At 45.8% G+C, this 23,512-nt stretch overlaps 1 protein-coding gene across 1 annotated transcript in view; it reads right to left on the reverse strand.

Moving 5' to 3' along the window:
- MET (MET proto-oncogene, receptor tyrosine kinase) overlaps nt 1-23,214 on the reverse strand; it is a 109,524-nt gene extending 86,310 nt beyond the window's left edge. Inside the window, exon 1 of the mRNA XM_081928920.1 lies at nt 22,949-23,214. The gene's annotated coding sequence lies outside the window, so the exon portion shown is untranslated. The remainder of the gene's footprint in view (nt 1-22,948) is intronic.
- Between the last annotated feature and the right edge of the window lie 298 nt (nt 23,215-23,512).

Here is a 23,512-nt window from a genome sequence, read left to right on the forward strand (position 1 = left end):
GTGTAGTCTATATGATCCAACATTATCTCATGCAGCTTTTTGTAAAATTCCGCTTTCCCCTCATTTGGTGCATATACTCCTACTATCAAAAATTTTTCTCCTTGTGTTTGGATTTCAATCGCCAAAATTCTTCCTTGTTCATCTTTAAATATCAACTTTGGTGCTAGGTTCTCTTTTGCATAAATCACTACTCCTCTTTTCTTAACTTTGTCTGAGGAAACAAATTCTTGGCCTAATTTTTTGTTAATTAAAACTCTCCTATGGAGCCTAGTCACATGTGTTTCTTGTAGGCATATGATGTCCAATTGTTCCTTTCTCAATATGTGAAAAATCTTTTTCCTTTTCTCAGGGGAATTTGCACCATGAATGTTCCAACTAAATAGCTGCAGAGGCATCTTGAATCAAATTGTTAGCCAGTAGGAGTGTCTTTCTTGCTGTCAAGATCTGGAGGTAATGCACCAGGCGGAGGTGGTGGCCAGGCACCTGCTACTCCTTTCCGAAGGTCCTCCCCGTAGTCGTTCAAAAATTTTTCTTGGTCTTCTGCTGATCTAATTCTCACTTTTTTCCCTTTAATGCTGAAGGATAGTCCTTGAGGGAATTCCCACCTATAAGGGATTGTGTTGTTTCTCAGTAGGCTTGCGAGGTCTTTATATGCAATTCTTAAATCCAACAGCTGTTTCGGAATGTCTCTGAAGATTTCTGCAGTTCTTCCCTGAATCACCAATGTATTTTTAAAATGAAGGCCGAGTATGTTATCTTTTTCTTGCTTAGATCTCAAAATGACCAAGCAATCTCTTGGTTTGTCCTTCTTTGCTACTCTTCCCAGCCTGAAGGCGGTGACAATTTTAAAGTCCTTGTCTTCTGCGATACCCCAGAACTTTGATATTTCTGCCGTCAGGTAGCTGATCAAATCTTCTTTCTCAAGTTCTGGTATATTCCTAATCCTAAGGTTGCTTTCCCGGTTTTTCAATTCTGCCATGGACAGGTAGGCTTGCTGTTCATTAAGCTGTCTGCTCAGTGGTCTTACTTCTCCTCTTACTTCCTCTATCCTCTTTTTATTTTGGTCTGCCTTTAAATTTGCTTCTTCGGCTAATTTACGATTTTCTGCTGTTGTTGCCTGCAAATTTCCAATGGCCTCTAAATTTTTAGAAACTTGGTCAGTCAATTTGTTGATTGTGGCTGTCACCTGATCAAACTTAGAGGCCTGCTCATCTGCCTTTTTATTTAACGCTGCCAGCTGTTCCAAAATTTCCTTAGATACAGGATCTAGTCCTCCTGCAGCCATGTCCCGAAAAGCTGGCTGTTTAATTTCTCCTTCTTGCAGACCTGTAACTATTGGAACTGATGATCTGCGAGGCTGCACCGGCAAGGTTGTTTGTATTAGCTCAGATTGTTTTGCTTTTTTGGCAGCTCTTGTTTTTGCGGCTCCACTCATTCCACAGCTGTCCACGTAGCAAGGTCAAATTGTAAATCCCATGGGAAAGACAAACCAAAAGGTAAACATCCAGGCAGAAGCTTTACAAAAAACCCTGCAGTTCCCAGAGACTATATATTCCACAATCCAGTAGGGGGAGCTTCCCAAAAGTTAAGAGAAAACAAAAGTGAAAAGTTTCCACCATTAAATTCCCCTCTTTAAAAGTTCCAAAAAGTTCCAAAAGTTAAAGAAAAACCGAAAACCAAGGGGTAGAACCTTCAAAAGTTCATTTAAACTAGCAGAGAGTACGTGTTCTTTACAGTGGTGCATGCACAGTTCCTTATTTGTAACCACAAAAGTAGCCCCAAAGTAACTTTAAAGTCTTATATACAGTTACCGCAGTCTGATGATTTTTGTATCCAGACAGCCCGAGAGCTGTTTTGAAACTTTGTAATCCACACAAAAGAGAAAGGAAGAGGTTGCTGCCTATATCCTCTTGTAAAAAAGAAATTCTCAACTTTTCTTAACTTTCCATGCACTTTAATTCGAATTTGCAAGGTGTACTCCAACTTCTTAAAAGTCCCTCTCAGCGCTTCAGATTTATAGCTCTTTGCTTGGTGTTTAAACAGAGCCGGAAGACGGACTTCCTTTTTAACGTCTCCCGCTTTCAGCCAAATTTCAGAAATTTAGAGTCCCAAATCTCAAAAACCTTACTCACGAGTAAGTTGATTCCAATCGGATGTTCAAGGAAGAAAGGTCAGCGCTCATCAGCAGCAGCCGCGCGGCTTCACTCCCGCATTTCAAGGGGTTGGACTAGATCAGTGTTTCCCAACCTTGTGCCTCCAGCTGTTTTTGAACTACAATTCCCATCATCCCTGACCACTGGTCTTGCTAGCTAGGGATGATGGGAGTTGTAGGCCAAAAACATCTGGAGGCACAAGGTTGGGAAACACTGGACTAGATGATCCTCAGGTTCCCTTCCAGCTCTACAATTCTATGACCATTCAAACACCAGTTCCTGCTTTCACTCATTCTCCTCCCCTGCCTCCTTGGGAACCACTAATGTACAGAATGGAAAAGCTGACTCTCCAGACTTCCACTAAAGCTACGTGCCAGCCATGAAACTGGGTCTACCCCTAAAACTGGGTCTACCCCTAAAAACTTTAAAAACAAATAAAAAAGCACATGCATAAAAGCTTTTAATTTTCAAAATGATGTCCAAGGCCTCTTTCATTAGGGTCACACATGCTTTTATTGGGACATGCCTTTATTTGCTCCATGAACCATTCTGAGAAGTCAGGAAGGAATTCATAAATCAAGGGAAAGTTGGTGAAATCAAGTTACAATCTCCTTGCTGTCAAAGTGACAAAAACTGAACAAGCCATCTGCCTGCAGAATATCTGAACACAAACCATTGCTTCTCAACTTTAAAACACCCAGTATCTTGGGTATAATATATTAACATGTCTAATAACCGCAAATCATCTCAGAGCATTACTAAATGTTACCACGCGTCTATATCATTCAATATTTTTTTAATTTAAAAAGTCCTAACACATTACTCCAGTGAACAGGCAGGGCTTTGCAGGTTTGCCAAAGGTCCAATAAATTCTAGACCAGCTGGAAGATCTTCATCAGCATTTTATCAGGAACAACAAGTGACCTACTCAAGAATTTCTCACCAGATTTCCTACAAGGCAAAAACACATTCCAGAAGATAGCAAGAAGTGAACTCATTATTTGTTGTTAGTTGATAGTTATGCGAAATGGTCAGTTGTGAATAATCATAAAATCAATTGTGAATTTGGCAGCTATTTATTTATTCAAGATTGTTTAATAGTGTTTAATTGGAATGTAAAACGTTTCTTAAAAATACGGATAAAATCAAATGTTAAAAGCAAGTTCATCAGCTTCTGTTTCTTGCCTAGGTTACATGAATGGGATCAGGAAACAGATCCAGTTAATTGCCAGTACTTTCGAATCTCTTTCTTAGATTTGAATACCCATCTGATTAAGAATTACTCACTTAAATATTTTATTTTAACTCCTTCTGTAGGACAGAATGTACCTTCCTGGGGGAAATTCTGAATTACAACATACCTGAAGACTTCTACGAAAAAATGTTTTGAAAATGATTCAAAGACAAAGGCTTGTTTGGGCAAATTCTTCCAATTTTTGTTACCAGTATGGGAATTCCAAATAAAAACATCAGGGCTGGCTTTATGTGTGACATTTGTTTCTGTGAAAGAAAAAGCATTTACCGGTATGTTGTCCCTGTACTGTGCCACAAGCAATTGCCAAAGATCAAAGAGCAGTATTGGCTGTCCAGTCTTTGCACTTGCAGCACACTAAATTCATTAGCTACCCTTCAAACATAACTGTGTACACATCTCCCACCCCCTAAAAACCCCAGCTATCACAGGGTTTGTCTCCAGGTAGGGCAGCTCTTGAGGTACAATTCTAAGTATACCTAACTTAAGTTCTATTATAACCAATGGGATTTATTTTCAAATGTGCTCCTAGCTAAGGAATCATGACATCACTGCACTATGGCCAGAGGTGCTGCCAGGTTTGAGGGAGCCCTGGACCAGATGACTTGCATCTCCCTTCCTGTGGCCACTCTGCTTGGCTGAAGACCCTGATGTAATGGAGGAGAATGGAAAGAACAAAGTAAACCCCTGGCTGGATGCCGCTTATGGTGGAGTGACTCTTACCATGCTAGGATTTGAGGTTTTTAGATTCACTAAGCAGTGCAGAGAAGAGTGAGTAGGCAGATTGTCCAAAATAAAGGGTGTGTGGCAGGAAGAGATGTAGGAACTAGGAATTCATATGAACACACAAGGGAAACTTCACTGTGAGACTCAGCAAGCCACAGATCCAGAGTTAAAGAGAAGCCACCAGACTCCAAGACATGGATCTAATACAGTGGTACCTCCGGTTAAGTACTTAATTTGTTCCGGAAGTCCGTACTTAACCTGAAACTGTTCTTAACCTGAAGCACCACTTTAGCTAATGGGGCCTCCTGCTGCTGCCGCGCCAGCGGAGCCCGATTTCTGTTCTCATCCTGAAGCAAAGTTCTTAACCTGAAGCACTATTTCTGGGTTAGCGGAGCCTGTAACCTGAAGCATATGTAACCTGAAGCTTATGTAACCTGAAGTACCACTGTATGTAATTTCAGCCAGGCTCCCTTTTGCCAGAACATGCCGTGTTGCATGTGGCAGCTAAATATTCAATTGAACCATTTTGAGATTAAGGAATTTTAACAAAAGTCCACATGGGAAGGAAGGCTTGTTCAGCCGCAGCACACACACAAAAACAGGAAACATCTACAATAAGAAGGTATTCGTCTTCCTACAATGGAACATAAAGATGTGTCATCCAGTTTTCAGACACAAAACAGCTATTTCTAAATAAACTTACACATTACAGCAGAGGCGGGATTATAATAGGTTTTCATTGCATTTCATGGCCAGTTAAAACTTGCACAAAGGGGGGAAAACAAATGTAACCTATTCAACTCAGTGCAGAGCTCTTAATCAGCAGTCAACTGGAGCTCAGGGGAGGGAAATCAATTTTCAGAAGGCAAAGAGTAACAACTGCAGATTTAATCAAATTGCATTTGCAATTCCGTACTATTCTCAATATTTCTAAAAGCAATGAGCTCAATGGCAAAGAATGAATTTCAATAAATGTCACATATCTAGTTGCTAGGCTTAATTCTTAAAATTTATAGGTCTGGATCAACTTATATGAAGGAAAAATGTTTCTGGGGCACTTTATGCTGCTTAAATAGGGTAAATATTCATGTAAAGGACGGACACAGGACAAACACAAAAGTTTGGTGCATATAAGGTGAAACTTCAATGAGGAGAAACAAAAGAAGTATAAAGCAACCATAAAAATGTTGGTGGGACTAATATACAATATGAAAATTGTGACAATTTAAAAGAACACTTCTTCACATTTTTTGTGCTTCATGAGAGCTAAAATTCAACAAGCATAAACACACAAAACATATTTATATTACAGATTTGCATGGGAAGAACAATTTTCTAAGACTTTCACAGCCAAGGGTACAAGCCAAAGCTGGAAAAACACATTTCACACTCCTAGTTGGTATCACAGCCAAATTTTAGGATGTGAAGTTCCAAGATCCTCTATAAGACCCTGTCTCCTTAGAGGTCACTGGCTAAAATGTTCAATAGGCCCACCAAGTTCAGACTTTCCTTAACATTCCTTAAAGCAGTCTGCTACCAACATATACTGATCCACAGAGAGCAGGAGGGTCTTTACTCGAGTGCATAATTTAAAGTCAGCAGAGGTGGAGAGATCTCCTAATCCAGAATCTTGAACACCATAATTTAAATACCTGTAAATATTGTTATTTATAGCAGAGCTGGAACAAGCAGCCATTTGGTAAGTAAAAAATAGCTTTAATATCCTGAACTAGAAGAAATGGTTGCCTTAAAAAAATATAGCTCTTTACTCCCTGTCTTATGTCTCATTCTCCACGATCACTCTAACTCAGCCTATTGAGTGCCCTCCAAATGTTTTGGATCAGACAACTGGAAAACAGTAGTTTGGGTAAGACTTCTCTAACTCTTGCATGACCCACCATTCCATGACATTTCCCTGCTTTGAGTCATTCTTCCAACCACCCTGTTAGGGAAGACTGGTAGTTCTTCAGGCATTGATATAACCCCTTTTCTATAGATAGAATATGCTGAGGAAGTCTCCTGGGAAATCCATCTGGGTGGTGGCAACTTTTCCTACTACTTGCCCCAAAATAGGGACAGTACCACCACTATCAATAAGAAACTGCTTGGACTCATTCCTATAGATTGTATCCTTAGATCCCATTCATTAGTGCACAGGATACAAGACTGACTTCTGAATAGCACAAACAGTTATTCAAAACACAGGACATCAACAGGCCATTCCACAATGAGCTCTTTGTTGAAGAGGACCTGTGGTAGTAGAACATATATTTGCACAGAAGTAATTTGTAACCCTGTGGCCAGTTATACAGTACTTTAAAATGTAGATATCAATATCTTAACGTTACCTCTCCAGAATACTTCTCATTTCTTTAAAACATGAAAAGAAAAAGCTAAGCTTTGACACTGGTGACATACAAATATCATAGTATCATAGACCCTGAAGATCATCTTGTCCAACCTGAATATGAAGCTGTCCCATTCGGGGATCAAACCTGCAACCTTGGCGTTAGTAGCACCACGCTCTAAACAACTGAACTATCATAATACCACTTGCTCCATTCCATACTTTAGCTCACTTTTTGTGTGTGACCCCCAGCATAGTCAAATGGACAACCCAATGAAAGAAATCAAGTCCTTCTGTAACTATATCCCACACCCAATTAATTTCACGTGGACCATAGAAATTTGGTCCTACAATAATCATTACCCTGTATAACACACTGCCTTCTTGGAGGCAAATAGCTTGACAATTCCAAAGATTTGTTAACACTGAAAGGAACAAGTTAGCACAATGCTCTGTGTTGGGATGACTGTGGAAATTAGATTGTAATGCTGATTTGATTTCCTAAAAGGTATATGAAACAACACACAACAAGGTTAAAGATTCCCATAGTAATGAATGTTTTTGGAATTTCAAAGAGCTCAGAGGAGACCAGATTTGTGCTTAAATTGGTGTGGGGGAGGGGGTGTAAGAGAAAGGTCACTTAATTATTCTTGTCTTTAAAGTGTCATCTACACAACATTTCCCCTGGGTGAAGAAATTGATTTTAAAAGCGTTTCTGCTAACATGCTTGTGTCAGCTGTTATGTATGAATTATAAATACTTTTAAAATAATTGCCAATGGAAAGGGGGGAAAAACCTAGTGCTGTTTAGGAGAAAGATCCAGACACAATGGAAAGCCTCACTTTGAGAGGTTATTTTTATTTGCAGAATATGAAGACACACTACATATAGTTGACACAATACTACAATTTTTGTTTTCTTGTTAAAACCAAAGTGGTCCCACAACGTGCAAATTCACATATACATAGCTTATTTCACAGAACTGAAGGGTGACCAAATACCGTCCTAAAATGTCCTTTTTTTCCAGCCATTTATGAAACGTGTCTAAAGTTCTGCCTGCCCAGATATCCCTAGGAATATGATGAGGATACTGTCAGAAAGGTCCTACTCTTCAGCTCAAAGATGACGCATCTTGCATTACAATGGATACAGAAAAGGACTATTCTCAGTGCCAATTATAAAGCAAGAGCTATTCCCCATGGTACGCTGGAGCCAAACAGAAGGTTTTAAGGCAGAAGTAGGGAATCTTTGGCCCTCCAGGTGTTGCTGAACTGCAACTCCCATCAGCCCAAGCAAGTATGGTCAGCGGTCAGCTGTAGTTCAGAAACATCTGGATTTAAAGAGTGAAGCATTATCACTCTGAAATGTGCCCAGAAGCCAATAGGAATCCTGTGCAGCACTTGTAAGATAACTGTGGTTCTCCTGAGTCAAAAACAGGGAGATCTATATGCAGTACTAGCTGTAGCTTCTGAATACAGTGGTACCTCGGGTTAAGAACTTAATTCATTCTGAAGGTCCGTTCTTAACCTGAAACTGTTGTTAACCTGAGGTACCACTTTAGCTAATGGGGCCTCCTGCTGCCACCACGCCACTGCCCAATTTCTGTTCTCATCCTGAAGCAAAATTCTTAACCCGAGGTACTATATCTGGGTTAGTGGAGTCTGTAACCTGAAGCATCCGTAACCCGAGATACCACTCTACTTTCCAAGGGAAGCCTTTCATCAGGCATCCCCAAACTTGGTCCTCCAGATGTTTTGGGAGTACAACTCCCATCATCCCTAGATAACAGGACCAGTGGTCAGGGATGATGGGAATTGTAGTCCCAAAACATCTGGAGGGCCGAGTTTGGGGGTGCCTGCCTTACATGAACATTAAAGTTATCAAGTAGAGCATGGATTATGGTTGCCAAATCTTGAGGTGGAGACACTAGTTACGATCCAGGTGAACCTGGTCAAAATGCCCACCTAAAGATAGCATCAAAGGGCAGATTGTGCTTATGGAACCAAATCCTCAGTAATCAGCAAATTTCATTGTGTCTGGACCAACTCTGAAAGTAGGCGAGTGCCTGGATTGGATTCAGTTTGTAATTTGCATCCACTAGTGCCAGAATGAAATCAATTACAAAAGGCATGAACTGTGTTCTGATTCTTCTCTCTATTTACAGTAGAAACAAGATGATACACAAGATTGTCGAAGATATGAATTATGTACAGTGGGAATCAATAACAGGAGGTTCTGAGGCAAACCCAACCTCCTTGTCAAGTACCAGTGGCCCCTCATGTTGCCAACCCAGAGAGTTATATAGAGAGGTTGCCATGGCTTGGGAATGAGTGGGAACTGGGTCCGTCACCCTCCCGATTGCTCAAATGCACCCTCCTTTAAAACTAGTCACATTGGACAAATAAACCAGATAAGTAATTAGGCTCTCGTTGACTAGTCTAAGAGAAGCAAGCATTTGAACCCAAGCCGGTAGATAAAAGGCAAAAACTCGCTACTGGCCTCCAAAATGTTCCTTCTCAAAGCTGGAAAGAGAACAATAGGAGCATAACTGCACATCTTGGCTCTTTAAGGCCAAAAGATGCAACTCAACAAGTATTCTGGCAGTCTGTCAGATTTATGGAAACAACTGCGATGAAATGCAGTTGTCAGTATGTCATTGAATTTAATGGAATGTTAGATACAACACCTCTCCTAATTTTCTCTTTGATAAAGAGTTGTGTCATCCTCTTGCCAAAGGCATGTTATAAACGATCATGGGACACTAAGAGAACAATCCTAGGCAAGTGTACTTGCAAATAAGTTTTGCTATGCTAAATGGGGCATCGTTCCTAGTAAGCAAGAATTGCAGGCTTCATGAGCCTGAGCTAATGGAGTTTACAGTTTTCCAACCTGCTCTTCTGCTAGTATAAAGACACGGCTACAAAGCCATCTCACCCCTGTCACCCCCCAACATGTCCTTCCCCCAAATCCTCACCAGCGATGGAGGTAATCAGCCCACCAAGGTACAAATGAATGCTGTGCTATCCTCATAGATAAAGATTAAATGGTAGATAATTTTACAAGAGTGGAATCAAAAGCAATTTAAAATGTGATTTTTTTAAAAAAATGCATATAAAGGAATCCCACATCCCTTAAGCTCTACAGAATATATACAGGTGACATTAACCATGAACAAGGTGCTTTTAATTCCCCCATATGATCCAGTATTAGCAGTCCATTGTAAGGAATTGCAGATTGTTTAGCACAGTGCATTCTTTGCTCTGTTGTCTTGCTGAATGCCTGGTGAGCAGAGAGCCAGCTACTTGTTGAACATTCAGGCCACCAAGTCCTTATGTAGATCCGCACTAAGTGGTGACTAGAATACAATTTACACTGCATGGTGACAATGCAGTCAATTATCTCTGATCTATTTAAAACAAACATCAGTGTCATAACAGTAATACATGGTATTTCCAAACGTTCAAAAGAGCTATATTATTGCCGGCATGTTTTTACATTATTAAATTTGTAATAGTGTTAAAGAAATATAGGCCAACACTTTTTTTTTAATGCCACCACATTGCATGCTGTGTAGGATGGAATAGCTCAAAAGAAGGGTGAAGATGAAGAGTGGTTTAGCTAAGGCTGCTCCATTTTCCTTTTGATGTATGCCCACCCATGCTGCAACATGACTTTGCTCCATCTACAGTGCATGCAGCAATATCAAAAGATTCCCCATCTTTCTGCACCAAGACTAGTTATGATAGCATCAGAAGGGGTTGCTGCCCAAAATGGGCACGAGTGCCGCCCCAGGGCACCTGAGCAGCTAGCTATGCTGCTGCATTTGGAGGGCTCCAGTTTGGGGATCCCTCTGGTCCAGGGTGGCTAACTATGAAAACCCAAGTCTGTCACAAGATCCAGGGCAAGCTATCTCTTTCTTATCTGGAGGGGTTAATTCAAGACACCATCTGTGACCCATTCTACTGGAGCCATTAATGTAATCCTCATCAGCAAAGTTCACACCACAAAAACAAACTCCAGTACTAAATTTGTAGAAAACACACTTCTACACCAGAAGCACAGCTCTGTGCTATCAAGATGGAGACCCTGGAGCACTCCTGATGTTGCTGGACTGGTCAGGAATGAGATGATGGGAGCTTGAGTTCAACAACATATTGAGAGTCATAGCTTCCTCATCCCTTTCTTAGCTTCTCTTGCAAAATTACTCAAAATATGTCACCCTATCAGTTTACTAGAACGAGGGGAGGCCAGGCAACCACTTGCACATACCTGCTGAAGCATGCTATACATAAACCATGCATACCATTCACCTTCACACACTAGGATCACAAAGCATCAACTCAAGTCACATGATGCACAAGTAGTGTGCAATATCCAGATTCATTACAAACAGCTGTAAGCAAACAATTTGGTCACTTTTAAACTTTGAATTGAGCAGTATTTTGTGTTCCCACCTGCCTCCACTATCCCCAGATGTATAGTTCTAACACATTTATTAGCACTGATTGGAAGCACTGATTTCAACAGAACTTAACTCCCCCCCCCCCAAAAAAAAGTATTTAAGGGTCTAAAGTATTTGACTATGCAGCTACTATTATTTCCTTGAACTCTTTTGACTAGTACAGATTGTAAACCCAAGTCTTATTCTTTAAAACTGCATTTGCAACACTACTCTAGCCAACGTAGTATAGCACCTTTAATTTAAGGCTGCAGCTCTAAGGACACTTTGCTGATACTATTGAACTCAATACGGCTTACTTATGAATGGAAATGTATATAAGCTTGCACTATAAGTTCTTAACGGATCACTTTAAGTTCATACCAGGGGTAGATATCCCTTTAGATGCTACTGGACTACAACTGCTATAAACCCCAACCATTGAGACCTTAGGATGGGTAATGGATGAATAAATAAATAAATAATATTGGTCACGCTCGCTGGGGCTGATCAGAGTTGAATTTCAACATCATCTGGAACCCAATGATGAATTCCAGTAGCATGCTTCAATACATGGGTAGGCAAACTAAGGCCCGGGGCCTGGATCTGGCCCAATCGCCTTCTAAAACCAGCCCACAGATGGTCTGGGAATCAGCGTGTTTTTACATGAGTAGAATGTGTCCTTTTATTTTAAATGCATCTCTGGGTTATTTGTGGGGCATAGGAATTCATTTTTTTCCCCCTTCAAAATATAGTCCAGCCCCCCCACAAGATCTGAAGGACAGTGGACCGGCCCCCTGCTGAAAGTTTGCTGACCCCTGCTTTAATATGTGGTGCAAATGACATAGTCTTGGCTAATATTGTCTTTTTGGACCATATAAACAAATGTGCACACACACATTGCAACATGTATTATAACAAGAAGCCCACCCTCAAAAGAATGGAATAGGGTCCACAAGAGAATGGGTTGGAATGCATTCATATAGCATTTCTTGCCACACCACTGCCTATGTCCCAAGTTTCTTTGCATAAGTATTTTGGGTCATCACTTAAAAAGTAACTTTGATTAAGATAGTTTGGAAATGCAAAGATGCAAGCCACATCTCAGACAACATATTATTCCAAAATAATCCCACAGGATATATTTTCTGTTATCTACACTTTTTGATTCAGAGTCCCATGGGCAGGTTATGCTTCCTCAAAATTATAACAATCAAACTGGCTCCCATTAAGCCTCCCAGTGCAAATACCAAAAATGGGGGTGGGGTGGGGGGAAGGAATAAAGCCCTTCTAAGAAAGGGTGGAAGAATTGATGCTTTTCGAAGAATTGATGCTTTTGAATTATGGCGCTGGAGGAGACTCTTGAGAGTCCCATGGACTGCAAGAAAATCAAACCTATCCTTTCTTAAGTAAATCAGCCCTGAGTGCTCACTGGAAGGACAGATCATGAAGCTGAGGCTCCAATACTTTGGCCACCTCATGAGAAGAGAAGACTCCCTGGAAAAGACCCTGATGTTGGGAAAGATGGAGGGCGCAAGGAGAAGGGGACGACAGAGGACGAGATGGTTGGACAGTGTTCTTGAAGCTACGAACATGAGTTTGACCAATCTGCGGGAGGCAGGAGTGCCTGGCGTGCTCTGGTCCATGGGGTCACGAAGAGTCGGACACGACTAAACGACTAAACAACAACAACAAGAAAGGGTGATTTATTTGTTTTCAAACCAATCCACTGCTGGCATTATACCTACCACCAGCAATGGGTGGCGCCCCCCACCTGCCTGCTTTCTTACTTACTTGCAACCAGTCCAGGAGTTGGCACCACCCAACAAACTTCCTCCTTAGCCACATCATTGCCCTTGTAGGGGTCAGCAACGGGGAGGATGGGGACAAGATTAGACCCAAAGATTTTGAAGGGACTACAAGGTCGAACCCCTTGCAATGCAGGAATCTTTTTGCCCAACTTGGGGCTCGAACCCACAACCCGGAGATTAACAGCCTCATGCTCTACCAACTGAGCTATCCCAACTGATTCTGGTTCTACTTGCTATTGGGCTTGCCCTACCAGGCTCAACCAACCACCACCGCTGGCCACATTCACAGCAGGACAGCCCGCCCGGCCCCAGTTACAATTTCAGGGTGAAGTGAGGAACTTCGGTAGTTAGGCGGGCTGTGAACAGATGCACTATCCACCTGCAGTCAGGCTGAAGAAAGCCACTTCCGGCCTGCCCAGGAGGTGGGGTTGCGGGCTTCACGCCCACCCCACATGAGCGGGGGCTGGTCCCAGCCCCCGCAAGAGCAGGGGAATCCCGGCCGGGCCAGCCCCCCCCAGCCAGCCATTCACTGGCTGTTTGGGGGGGCGTGGTTTGCCCTATTTAGAGCCGGCACGGAGGGGGCTCGCCCTCTTTTCGCCGGCTCGCCCTCACGTTTGTTTCCCCGCATATCAGCTGTTCCTGCTTGTTGGAGATCTTATCTCCGATGTCTGGAGCGTTCCTGCCTTGCTTCTTTGTTGCCTTTGTTCTTGAGCTGCAGGGCTCCTCGTGGAATATGCTGTAGCTTCACAGAAAAAGCTCCCTTTCTTTTACAGGGAATTTCCAGCATTCGCTGCTGGTGTTGCTTGATTTCTAAACTGCTTGATTTTCAGGAGTTGTTATCTCTAGTTTTGTGGGGCTTTTCTCCTTCTGGGGGTTTCCCCCTTTGCGCTCCATTCCAGCTGCTGCAGTTTAACACCAGAGCTGTAATTGAGCTAAAATCACTGTGTGTGTGTGTGTTTGTGTGCTTTCCTTACAGCATCTCTTTCACGTCTACAGTTTTACAGGGAGCTCTGTGTGTTTCAGTGCAAGTTCCCTGCCCTCAGGAGCTTGCATGCCCCCTTTAGAGGAATTTATTCAGCTTTGTGGAGTTTTTTTCTGGTGATCCATTGCCTGCCCTCGACTGCTGACTGCCTGTTCTGCAAGGAGCTCAAGGAAGAACGTTTGGCTCCTCTTTGTTAATTCCACGGAGGACGCAGCGCACCCATCCAATCAGGTTTTGCTGTTGGGGCTTCAGGTTTTTAGCTAAGGCTTTGTGCAGGGGAGCGCGGTGCAACTAGGCTGAACAGCAGCTGTGGGAGGAGAGCGGGCTGCGTTTTGTGCCGTTTGTGTTTCTTTTTACTGCCGGGGTGAGGGGCAGAATTTCTTGTTAAATAATCATTTCAGCAGCATTCTTGAGGGGGTGAGTTCTACAGGCTGTTTTATTTTCGCGCGGAAGTTTAGACTTGGAAAGCGTCAGAAGCAGCTGCGCCGTTGCTGGGCAACCAGCGCGCCCCGGCCGCCATTTCATCCGCCCACGTGGCCTTCTGGGCGGCCGCCATTTTACTATAGGCATTCCACATGGGAAGTTATTTTACAAACCCTCCCTTTTAAGTCTAACCGGCGAGAAAACCAGGGGAATAATTAACGTTCATAAGGGGTAGGCTGCGGAATTTTTTTTTTTTTTTTTTTTTCAGTGTTAAAGGGCTAGCGTTAAGTGTTTCCGCGTGTTCATTGTCGCTAGGCAACGGGAATGCATTACGGCCGCCATTTTGATGGCCCATGCGGCCTTGCGGTGGCAGCCATTTTAGGAGAGGCAAAACCACGTGGGAGCTATCTCCTTTTCGAGTGCCCCTCACTTTCTCCTTGGTTTTAAATTCAAAAGCAATATAAACAATATAAGCAATATAAACAAAGGATGAAAGCGCCATTATTAAAAGAGCGTGCAAGGGGCTGCAGGGAGCCCCTCCTCTTGGTGCATAAGCTTGTATAGAGCTGGCTACAGCGTCTCTGGCTAGGCTGATCTTAGAATTAATATCCTCCAATCAATTTACTGCTTTTGTTTATATTTACACTCTTAAGAATTTCATTCTGGGAATTTACGAAATGCATTTAAATTAAATTGAAGCATTAGTGCACAGTATATTGGAATTCAAATTATTTCATTCAGCTTGCGGTGCTCTGTGGAGCTGTGTCACTTACTCTCTGTCTAGGCATTAAGTTGTATAATTTGGTATAGTCAACTCATAGTTATAAGGAAAAAGAGATCCGGGTTTTATATCATTTGATTTATTGAAGGGCTTCTTCGCCTGCAATCTCTTGCGATCTTTGCATACAGGTTTATAGGGAATCTAAAGTAAATAGTTCATGCCTCTTCTACGTTCATCTCTTTCTGGTATTTTATCTGTTAGTTTACAAGTATATATTTAATCTGGCAATTTAATTCATTTGGTTGATTTTGATAATAGTGCTTAAGGGCTCTTGGGAGCTTTGCTTGCTTATAGGTTTGTTGCATAAGTCAATTTATCATTTTTCACTGCTGTATTGCTGGGGTACAATTCATAATTCTACCTCTAGCTTGCTGCATAGCTGCTTACATTATCAAAGGTTCTCTTCTGTTTATTACAAACTCAATATTCCTCTAGATACATTGCTTTGAGGTGTGGGCTGGTATTTTGGATTGCTATCCAGTGCAGATAATACTGAGCTACAGTGATATTGTTTGCAGCTAAATACAATTTGTTGGAGATTAGTTAGGCATCTTTGAGTCCTTTAAACTTATCAGTGCAGACAATACTGAACTACCGTGATATTGCTTGCAGCTCACGCATATAATCCAAGCTAGTTGGCGTTGATTTTACTGAACCAGGCTAATTAAGGGTATCAAACTATGTCTGCTCAAGAGAACCAGCTAAATGCAGCTATATCTGGGGTGGCACAAGGGAACCAGGAGGGGTCCCAGGCTTTGTAATGCCCGCTGAATCTGGGGGTGGCATAAGGGAACCAAGAGGGGCCTCAGGCCTTCGTAGTGCCTAGTAACCCACAGACTTCGGCACAGTCTTTTCAATGCTTTTCAGACATTTTATAGGCAATATAGGCCTGCAGACCAGGTGGCAGCGGCACCTCTTGCGCTCACCCAAGAATGCATCCCAGATACGCCACCTAACGTTGTGGACCGCCCCGGCACCTCCGTGGCCACCGCGGCAGTGCTGAGAGCAGCCAATGATTCAACAGTGGGTCCTGTGTCCAAGATGGGTCAGGGTAGCCTCCTGTGCCCTGCGACCTGCAGGCCTAGTCAGTGTTTCCTCTGCTTTTGAAACCTTTGACCAACAATTCAGACCCATGGTCACTGCAGCCTCTTTCGAAATAGCGAGGAGCTCCCTTGCACTTTGGCCTCCTTATTTAGGGTTCCACATTCGGGTAGCAATCCATTTATGCATCCTCACACATAATTACAGTCTACGTGTCCCTGGGTTTCCAATAACAGATCCTCGGGAGGTAGGGCTCATGCTTACAATTATAACCTTTCTGCCTCTCAGTATACCCCAGACTTTCACAGTATTCTACAGGATTCACAACCTCAGCCTTTGCCATAGAAGGGGGCTCCGAAACATCATCGGATGATGAGACGCAGGGGCAACAGGGAGTGTCAGCGGCTGCAGAACAGCACCAGTCTCCAATGATGGGCAAGGGAGAAAGAAGTCTAAGTAAGGAGAAGCATTCGACCAAGAAGAGCAAAAGAAGTAAGCCTTCTGATACCGAGGACGATTCAGAAGAGCTTCCTGCTGCCCACCACCTGCTGCATTCTGAGCGACCAGAATTACTGGATGGAGCATATGGGTCCCTATGTGGAAAAAGGAAATTTGGAAAATTTGAAGCTAATCGAGTCCCTAACCACTTTGCTGGGAGTACAACACGGGTGTGTGCCAGGGGCCAAATTGTAAGTATGCGCATGAATGTGAGAAGTGCCTAGGTAACCACCTAGCGTCTTCATGTTTCAAAGGTAAACAGCCCTTTCCGGGCAGCAGGGGGCATTTCCACCAGGGGTCTCGAAAAGCTCACAGACCCGCCAAAAAGAACAGCCTCAAACTGGTATGAATTTGGCCCTTGACTGTGATGTTCTCTTCTGTTAAGCTCTCACTTCTTAGAACCCTTCTCAATAAATACCCTAAAATAGAGGCAGCAAAGTACCCTGGGAAAGAGTTTCTCTTATGGCTTCAAGATCCTCGTTTCATTACCCCCTAACTTAGGGAACCCCCCCCCCCAAAACCAGTTTGGGAAATGCCAGCTATTGCAAAATAGAAATTAAAAGAAATTTCTGGCTGGGAGGGTGGCCGGTCCCTTCAGGGAGCCACCTATAGCGGGTTTACTCATTTCACCTTTAGGCATGGTCCCCCCATAGACTCCAGGAGAGTATCCTATGATCCACAACCTACCCTACCCTAGAGGTGGCTCAGTCAATGATGCAATACCACAGAAGCCTTATTCTGTGAAATATGCCTCCTTTGATCAGGCTATAAAGTGTATGCGCAGGTTCAACAGGGGCGCGCTCTTGGCTAATTGCGACATCGAGCTGACTTTCCGTCTCCTGCCAATTCACCCTGTTGAGGGGGCTTATTCCATAGACAAATCTATGCCGATAGCGTGCTCAGTAGCTTGTGCACTTTGAGTCATTTAGTGCAATTCTGGACTGGGCTCTTCGCTTTAGAACTGGTTCTGAAGGGGTGACCCATTACCTCGATAACTCGTCTCCCCCATCATTAGTAATAGCCCTGATTGCGCTTCTACTTTAGAGGTTTTCACCTGAGGAGCTTGGTGTACCTTTGGTGGCAGACAAACGGAGGGTCCAGTTTTGACCATAACCTATTTTGGATATTGAATTGGACACAATTGCACAGACATCCCACCTACCAAGGGAGAGGCTAGCAGCACTCAAAAATTAATCCTGCAACTTCTTCCCCTCAAGAAGGTCACCCTTGGCCAGCGTAAAGTCACGCTTCGGTCACCTCAACGTTGCATGCTGGGTAGTGTCACCTGGCCACCCCTTTTGCGGGTGATTGGCTAAGCTGGACTGCGCGCTCCGCAACACTGAGTGCGCCTCTCTAATTGGTCAAGTCGGACCTGAAGGTTAGTGCATGGAAAAGTACAATGGCATTTGCGGGCTGAAGAGTTCAGGAATCACCAGGTATGCTTCTGGGCCGACAATCAAATGGTTGGCAGTGTCCTGTCTAAACAATTTTCGCACTCTCCTAGGGTGGCAAATCTGTCCCAGACCTTTGTCCTTTTGTGCTTAGAATTAAACATTTATTTCTCTACCAAATTTACCCTGGGGTTATCAAGGGCATCATGGATGCACAGGCGTAGCAAATTGCCACAGCCATTCCGGGAGCATCTTTGGAGCCTTGGGAACGTGATGTCCTGAAGGGAGTATTAGCTTCAGGAGCCCCGCCCATGCTTAGATCTTATAAAAAGGCTTGGGTGGATGTTATGGAGTTTCAAGGCAAATTTATAAAATAATAATTATAATAATAGTAAAAAACAATCAAGACAAACAAACAAACAACAACAACAACAAAAAACTAGGCTTGACACACCGCAAGGCAAATTAAAAAAAAATAAAAAATAAAAAATCCTAGGCTTGACACACCTCCTACCAAGGCTGAAGCTCTGCAATACTTGGTACATTGGAGGGTGTTGGGTCGTGCAGCAAAGATTCTTAAACATCCAGTAGGCGGCAATCTCCTTTTCTGTAAGGTTGTTTAATCCAGAGACCCTGGTGTGGCCTTCTTAGGGTGAAGGGCACTGTAGGGCTGGCGCAGGCTGCGGCCTTCTAAAAGTGATGGTAGAAGGCCCTTAACTTACGACATTCTATGCCAATTCTTAAATAAATAAATAAATAAATAAAAGTAAAATAATAATATTAATAATAATAAATACATTTTAAAAAAAATTAATTAAAAAAAATAATAATTAAGAAGTATCTATTGGTCCGAGGACAAGGCCCAGTTATTTACAGCTGCATACTCCATTGCCTTTGGCGCTATGCGAAGTGGTTTGTAAGGGCCAACCAGATTCCGCTGCCCAAGGTAGTTTGAGAGACCTGACCTTGTTCAGATCCAATTTAGTCCTGCATGTCCAATGTTCCAAAACCAATCAGCAGTAAAGGACACTAAACAATTCATGTACGTGAGACCAACCGTTTCAGGTCCATTCATCAAACATTGGGATGGCTCCGGCCTGGCCTGGCATCAGTCCATGCACGTTATGCGAGGGGCGATTGCTGCCTGCGGTTTACCCTCAGCGGTTTACCCACCGCAGCGGTGCATTTGGGACTCTCATCTGAAAGGATGAAGGACTTGGGGGCAGTGGAAGTCTGATGCATTAAGGGAACTCTGATGCATATAAAGGATATATTAGTAAGTCCTTGTGATTGTTCACAGTATACTTGACCTGGCTTTGTTACCTTCTTTTGCTTTCAGGTGACGTTGTGATGCATATTTGGAGTATAGGCCCTGCACCGTCCACTGGGATAGAAACTATGCCATTAACGAGGACCTAGGGTGCAGGAGCTATGAGGGCGCGCATCTGGATAATCGGACACAGCATGGTGCATTGGGCCAGGGTCCGCACCATCAATTCCGGTCTCGGGCCGCACCTTAGCTACATCAATATATCTTGGATCTCTCAAAGGGGAATGTGCTGGGCCGAAATGTTGCCCGCTATTAGGGCCAGAGTGACAGCGGAGGGCCCCCCAGATGTTTGGTTATCCAATTAGGCGAAAAGAGTTAGCTTATAGAAAGGCAGTCGACTTGATGTGGCACATCTTTAGTGATTTTGAGGAACTTAAGGCCTCTTACCCAAACGTCACTACTATTTTATTTGGGCCTCGTGGATGGAGAGGCAGGTTTGGAGAGATGGCAGGTGCCCGATAGCCATAAATGGGGCGGTGGTGCGTAGAGTGGCAGCCCTGGGTGGGAGTGTCATTGACCACCCGGGCATATGTGTGAGGCCCTCTACCGGTTTGATGGCGTGCATCTTTCGGATGCGGGAAATGATATTTGGCTGATGGCGTGCATCTCTCGTATGCTGGAAATGATATTTGGCTGATGGATGTGGCAAAGGGGATAAGGGATTGGTTTCAGGCATGAGAGTATTGGCGGCGAGCGATTGCTCGTGTGGCGGTAGGCATTGGTAAGAAGGGGTTAAGAGGATGTGTGGGGGGGGAGGAACGCCATCACCTCCCCCCAGCGAGCGAAGGGTGGTCCGTTAAAGGACCCCGGGGGGCGTGGCCCTGTCCGAAGCCTATGGAGGTGTGGGCCAAAGGCACGCCCCAGAGCGGTGACCCGGGGGAGCTCCTAGTCGACGTGCCTCACGGGAGTCTCCCCCGATATAAGGTTAACCCTTCCCCGTGTCTCCAGCAAATGGGCTGGAGCCGGATAGTCGTTAGGACCAATGCCTATGCCAATGCCTCTCATTCCTGAATTCAATAAAGTTGTGGCCTAATTCGCCCAATTAACCTTAAATTTGGTGTCTCGTGTCTTTATTTATCCTGGCGGGGGGCGGGAACTCGCCACGCAAAGCCACTTCCGGCCTGCCCAGGAGGTGGGGTTGCGGGCTTCACGCCCACCCCACATGAGCGGGGGCTGGTCCCAGCCCCCGCAAGAGCAGGGGAATCCCGGCCGGGCCAGCCCCCCCCAGCCAGCCATTCACTGGCTGTTTGGGGGGGCGTGGTTTGCCCTATTTAGAGCCGGCACGGAGGGGGCTCGCCCTCTTTTCGCCGGCTCGCCCTCACGTTTTCCCACCCTCCCTCCCTTTAAGTAGGCTTAGGTAGGTCTTTGACTTTGCTATGGACTTCGGTCTGTCGCCGCAAGGGGCATGGTAGGAATTTTTCCCAATTGGCAATTTCTGGCCTTTTGGTTTTTCGCCTACCTCGTAGCAACTCGTCACAACTTCTCGGCATTTGGCGGTAGGCATTGGTAAGAAGGGGTTAAGAGGATGTGTGGGGGGGGAGGAACGCCATCACCTCCCCCCAGCGAGCGAAGGGTGGTCCGTTAAAGGACCCCGGGGGGCGTGGCCCTGTCCGAAGCCTATGGAGGTGTGGGCCAAAGGCACGCCCCAGAGCGGTGACCCGGGGGAGCTCCTAGTCGACGTGCCTCACGGGAGTCTCCCCCGATATAAGGTTAACCCTTCCCCGTGTCTCCAGCAAATGGGCTGGAGCCGGATAGTCGTTAGGACCAATGCCTATGCCAATGCCTCTCATTCCTGAATTCAATAAAGTTGTGGCCTAATTCGCCCAATTAACCTTAAATTTGGTGTCTCGTGTCTTTATTTATCCTGGCGGGGGGCGGGAACTCGCCACGCAAATCGCTCCCTCCGGGCAAGGCTGCCGGAACAGGCGTGCAGGGAAGCGAGCCGCTCCTTCACCTTGCCTCGAGGACTCTCCCTGCGCTTCCTTATCCAGCGCCTCTGCTCTGAGTCAGATTGCGGGTGGCTCAAAAACTTCTTTGTAAGCAAGCCGCGTTGCAAGCTGCCTCCTCCAGGCACTTCGCTTCATTCTGCCCCCCCCCTTTAAGGAACGAGTCACCCCTGAATCATCCAGGATCTCCTTTCAATCACCTCGCAGCGAGGAAAGGTTTTGGCTTACTCTCGGTTCCTTCCAGTGAGCTCAGCAATTCTTCCCACCCACCCACTCTTTCTCTCTCTCTCTCTCTCTCTCTCTCTAGAAAGCGCAGATTCCCTTGCGCTCCAGCCCAACTAGGAATCAAATCACCGCACCAGACCCGAATAGATCTCAGGCCGTCCTGAGCGAAGCCCAAGATCCAAGCAATAGGGATAGATAGCATTTATCGATTTTAAGAAATAGGTGCCTGCTGGAAGCTCTTTCCCCCTAAATCCCATACCCGAGGGGGACTAAACCATGAATCCCTTGCGAGGAGGCAAATGCAAGTCCCACGGGTGCATACCGGGTCATTCTGGGGAGGAAAACCCTACCTGGATATCACGTGACGCTTCTGACCCTCTCAAATGCACCCAAGCTGGCTGCCATAGGAGCCACCGCCTAGGGAGCTTTGCCCCCCTCCCCATAAGATATTTGAGGGGGGCGGGCCCCCCAAAGCTGATAGGCATTGGCATTTAAGTAGTGTGTGCGCTCCGCACAATGTGATCGATAATGTGGGCGGGGCTTCCTCCCCCCCCCCGATTTTTTAAAATTCAAGTTGGCATTCCTGCTGGCTGCGCTTCCTCGGCGAAGAGGCAAAGCACCTTGCACATGCTTAAAAGCCTTCTCATCTCTTTCACTGCACATGCTCTCGGAATGAGCTCTGGCACGGCGCGCAGGTCTGGGGGGCTGAGCCCTGCCAAGTCCAGGCTGATCTCCAAGAGCAGCGGCAGCCAAAGAAACATTCCAGCTACTCATTTCCTCGACGATTATTATCAAGCAGCCACTCGCCAGCCACCGCTTACTCCGGATCAGCGATCGCTACGAGGAAGTGCAATCGCCTTAAATCGCGCCGCCGTCACAACTCGAATCCGCTGGAATGCCTCCCAGGCTGATACCCTCTTTTACTTACCTGAGAATCAGCCTCGTGATAAAGTTAAACGGGATTTCCTCCCGAGTAAGAGATCCGTGGGGCTGAGCTGCAAAACGAGGCGCCCAGCAAGCCTCCCCTCTGAAATGTCACATCCTTTGTGGTGGGGAGGAGCAAGGCTGGAAGACTCCTCAATCCGGATCAGGGGTGCCAACTTGAATAAAATATTAAGGGGGGGGAGGTGAGCCCCGCCCCACATAATCGATCACATAATACAGTGCACGCACATCATTGGAATGGCGATGCCTATCAACTTTGGGGGGAGGCGCCCCTCAAATATTTTAGGGGGGGAAAAGAGACCTCGACCCCTAGGAGTTGGCTCCTAGGATCCAGATTCATGGCGGGGCTGGGGGGGCAAGGAAAGGCCGCCCGCATCTGCGCCAACCTCTCAGGACTTTTCCAGGCGCCCAGACTGACCCATGCCAATAACTCCCTGGTCCGAAATCAACCCCCGAGACAGGATCGGACCAGCCGCCCCGAGCGCGCTCAAAACACAACGCTCACGACGGAGCGGGACCTGCTGCTGAAGAAAACGCGTCCGGGGTCGGGCTGTGCCACGCTCCGAAGCAAGTGTCGCCGCTCCGACGCAGCCGCCGCTCTCCCCCCCCTCCCCTTCCCCGCTGCAACCTGCGGGGCTCTCCTGTAGTTTTGGCCGTACCTTGCTCGCTGAAGGCGGGGAGGGCGCAGCTGTTCCGCCGCCGGCGAGTTGCCTCACATCTGGATGCCGCCACCGACGGTCCCACCGAGCGCGCCAGGAGCCGCCAAGCGTCCCTTTTCCTTTCTTTTCCCTGAGCCACCTGGAGGGAAATGAGAGGGCGGCGACGCCGCCGGCGCTGCCTCAAAGTCAACCTCTGGCGCTCGCCGACGGGGCTCGCCCGAGCCTCCCTCTCTCTCTCTCTCGCTCGCTCTGGTGGCGGCTCCCAGCGGCAAATCCGCGCCGCCACTGCCTCTCGCGCCCCTCCCTTCCCGCGCGATACTCCTGACCTGCCGCTGACTCACCAGTGGAGCCGGAGCGGGGCGGGCGCTCGCTGCCACAGAAAGGCAAAGCGCGCCTCGCTGGCTCAGGAGCGACTACGCTACAACGTGGGGCGAGTTCTTTCTCTTGGCGCGCGGAGAGGCAGCTCGACGCGCCTCAGGGCCCGTTCCCGCCAATTCCGCCCCGCTCCTTCACCTCAGCCCCCCAAGCACACCAGCCAGCCTCAGGTGGTTTCCTCCCCGAGCC

This window comes from Podarcis melisellensis, assembly GCF_964234715.1.
Source record: "Podarcis melisellensis genome assembly, chromosome: 10".
Lineage (NCBI taxonomy): Eukaryota > Metazoa > Chordata > Lepidosauria > Squamata > Lacertidae > Podarcis > Podarcis melisellensis.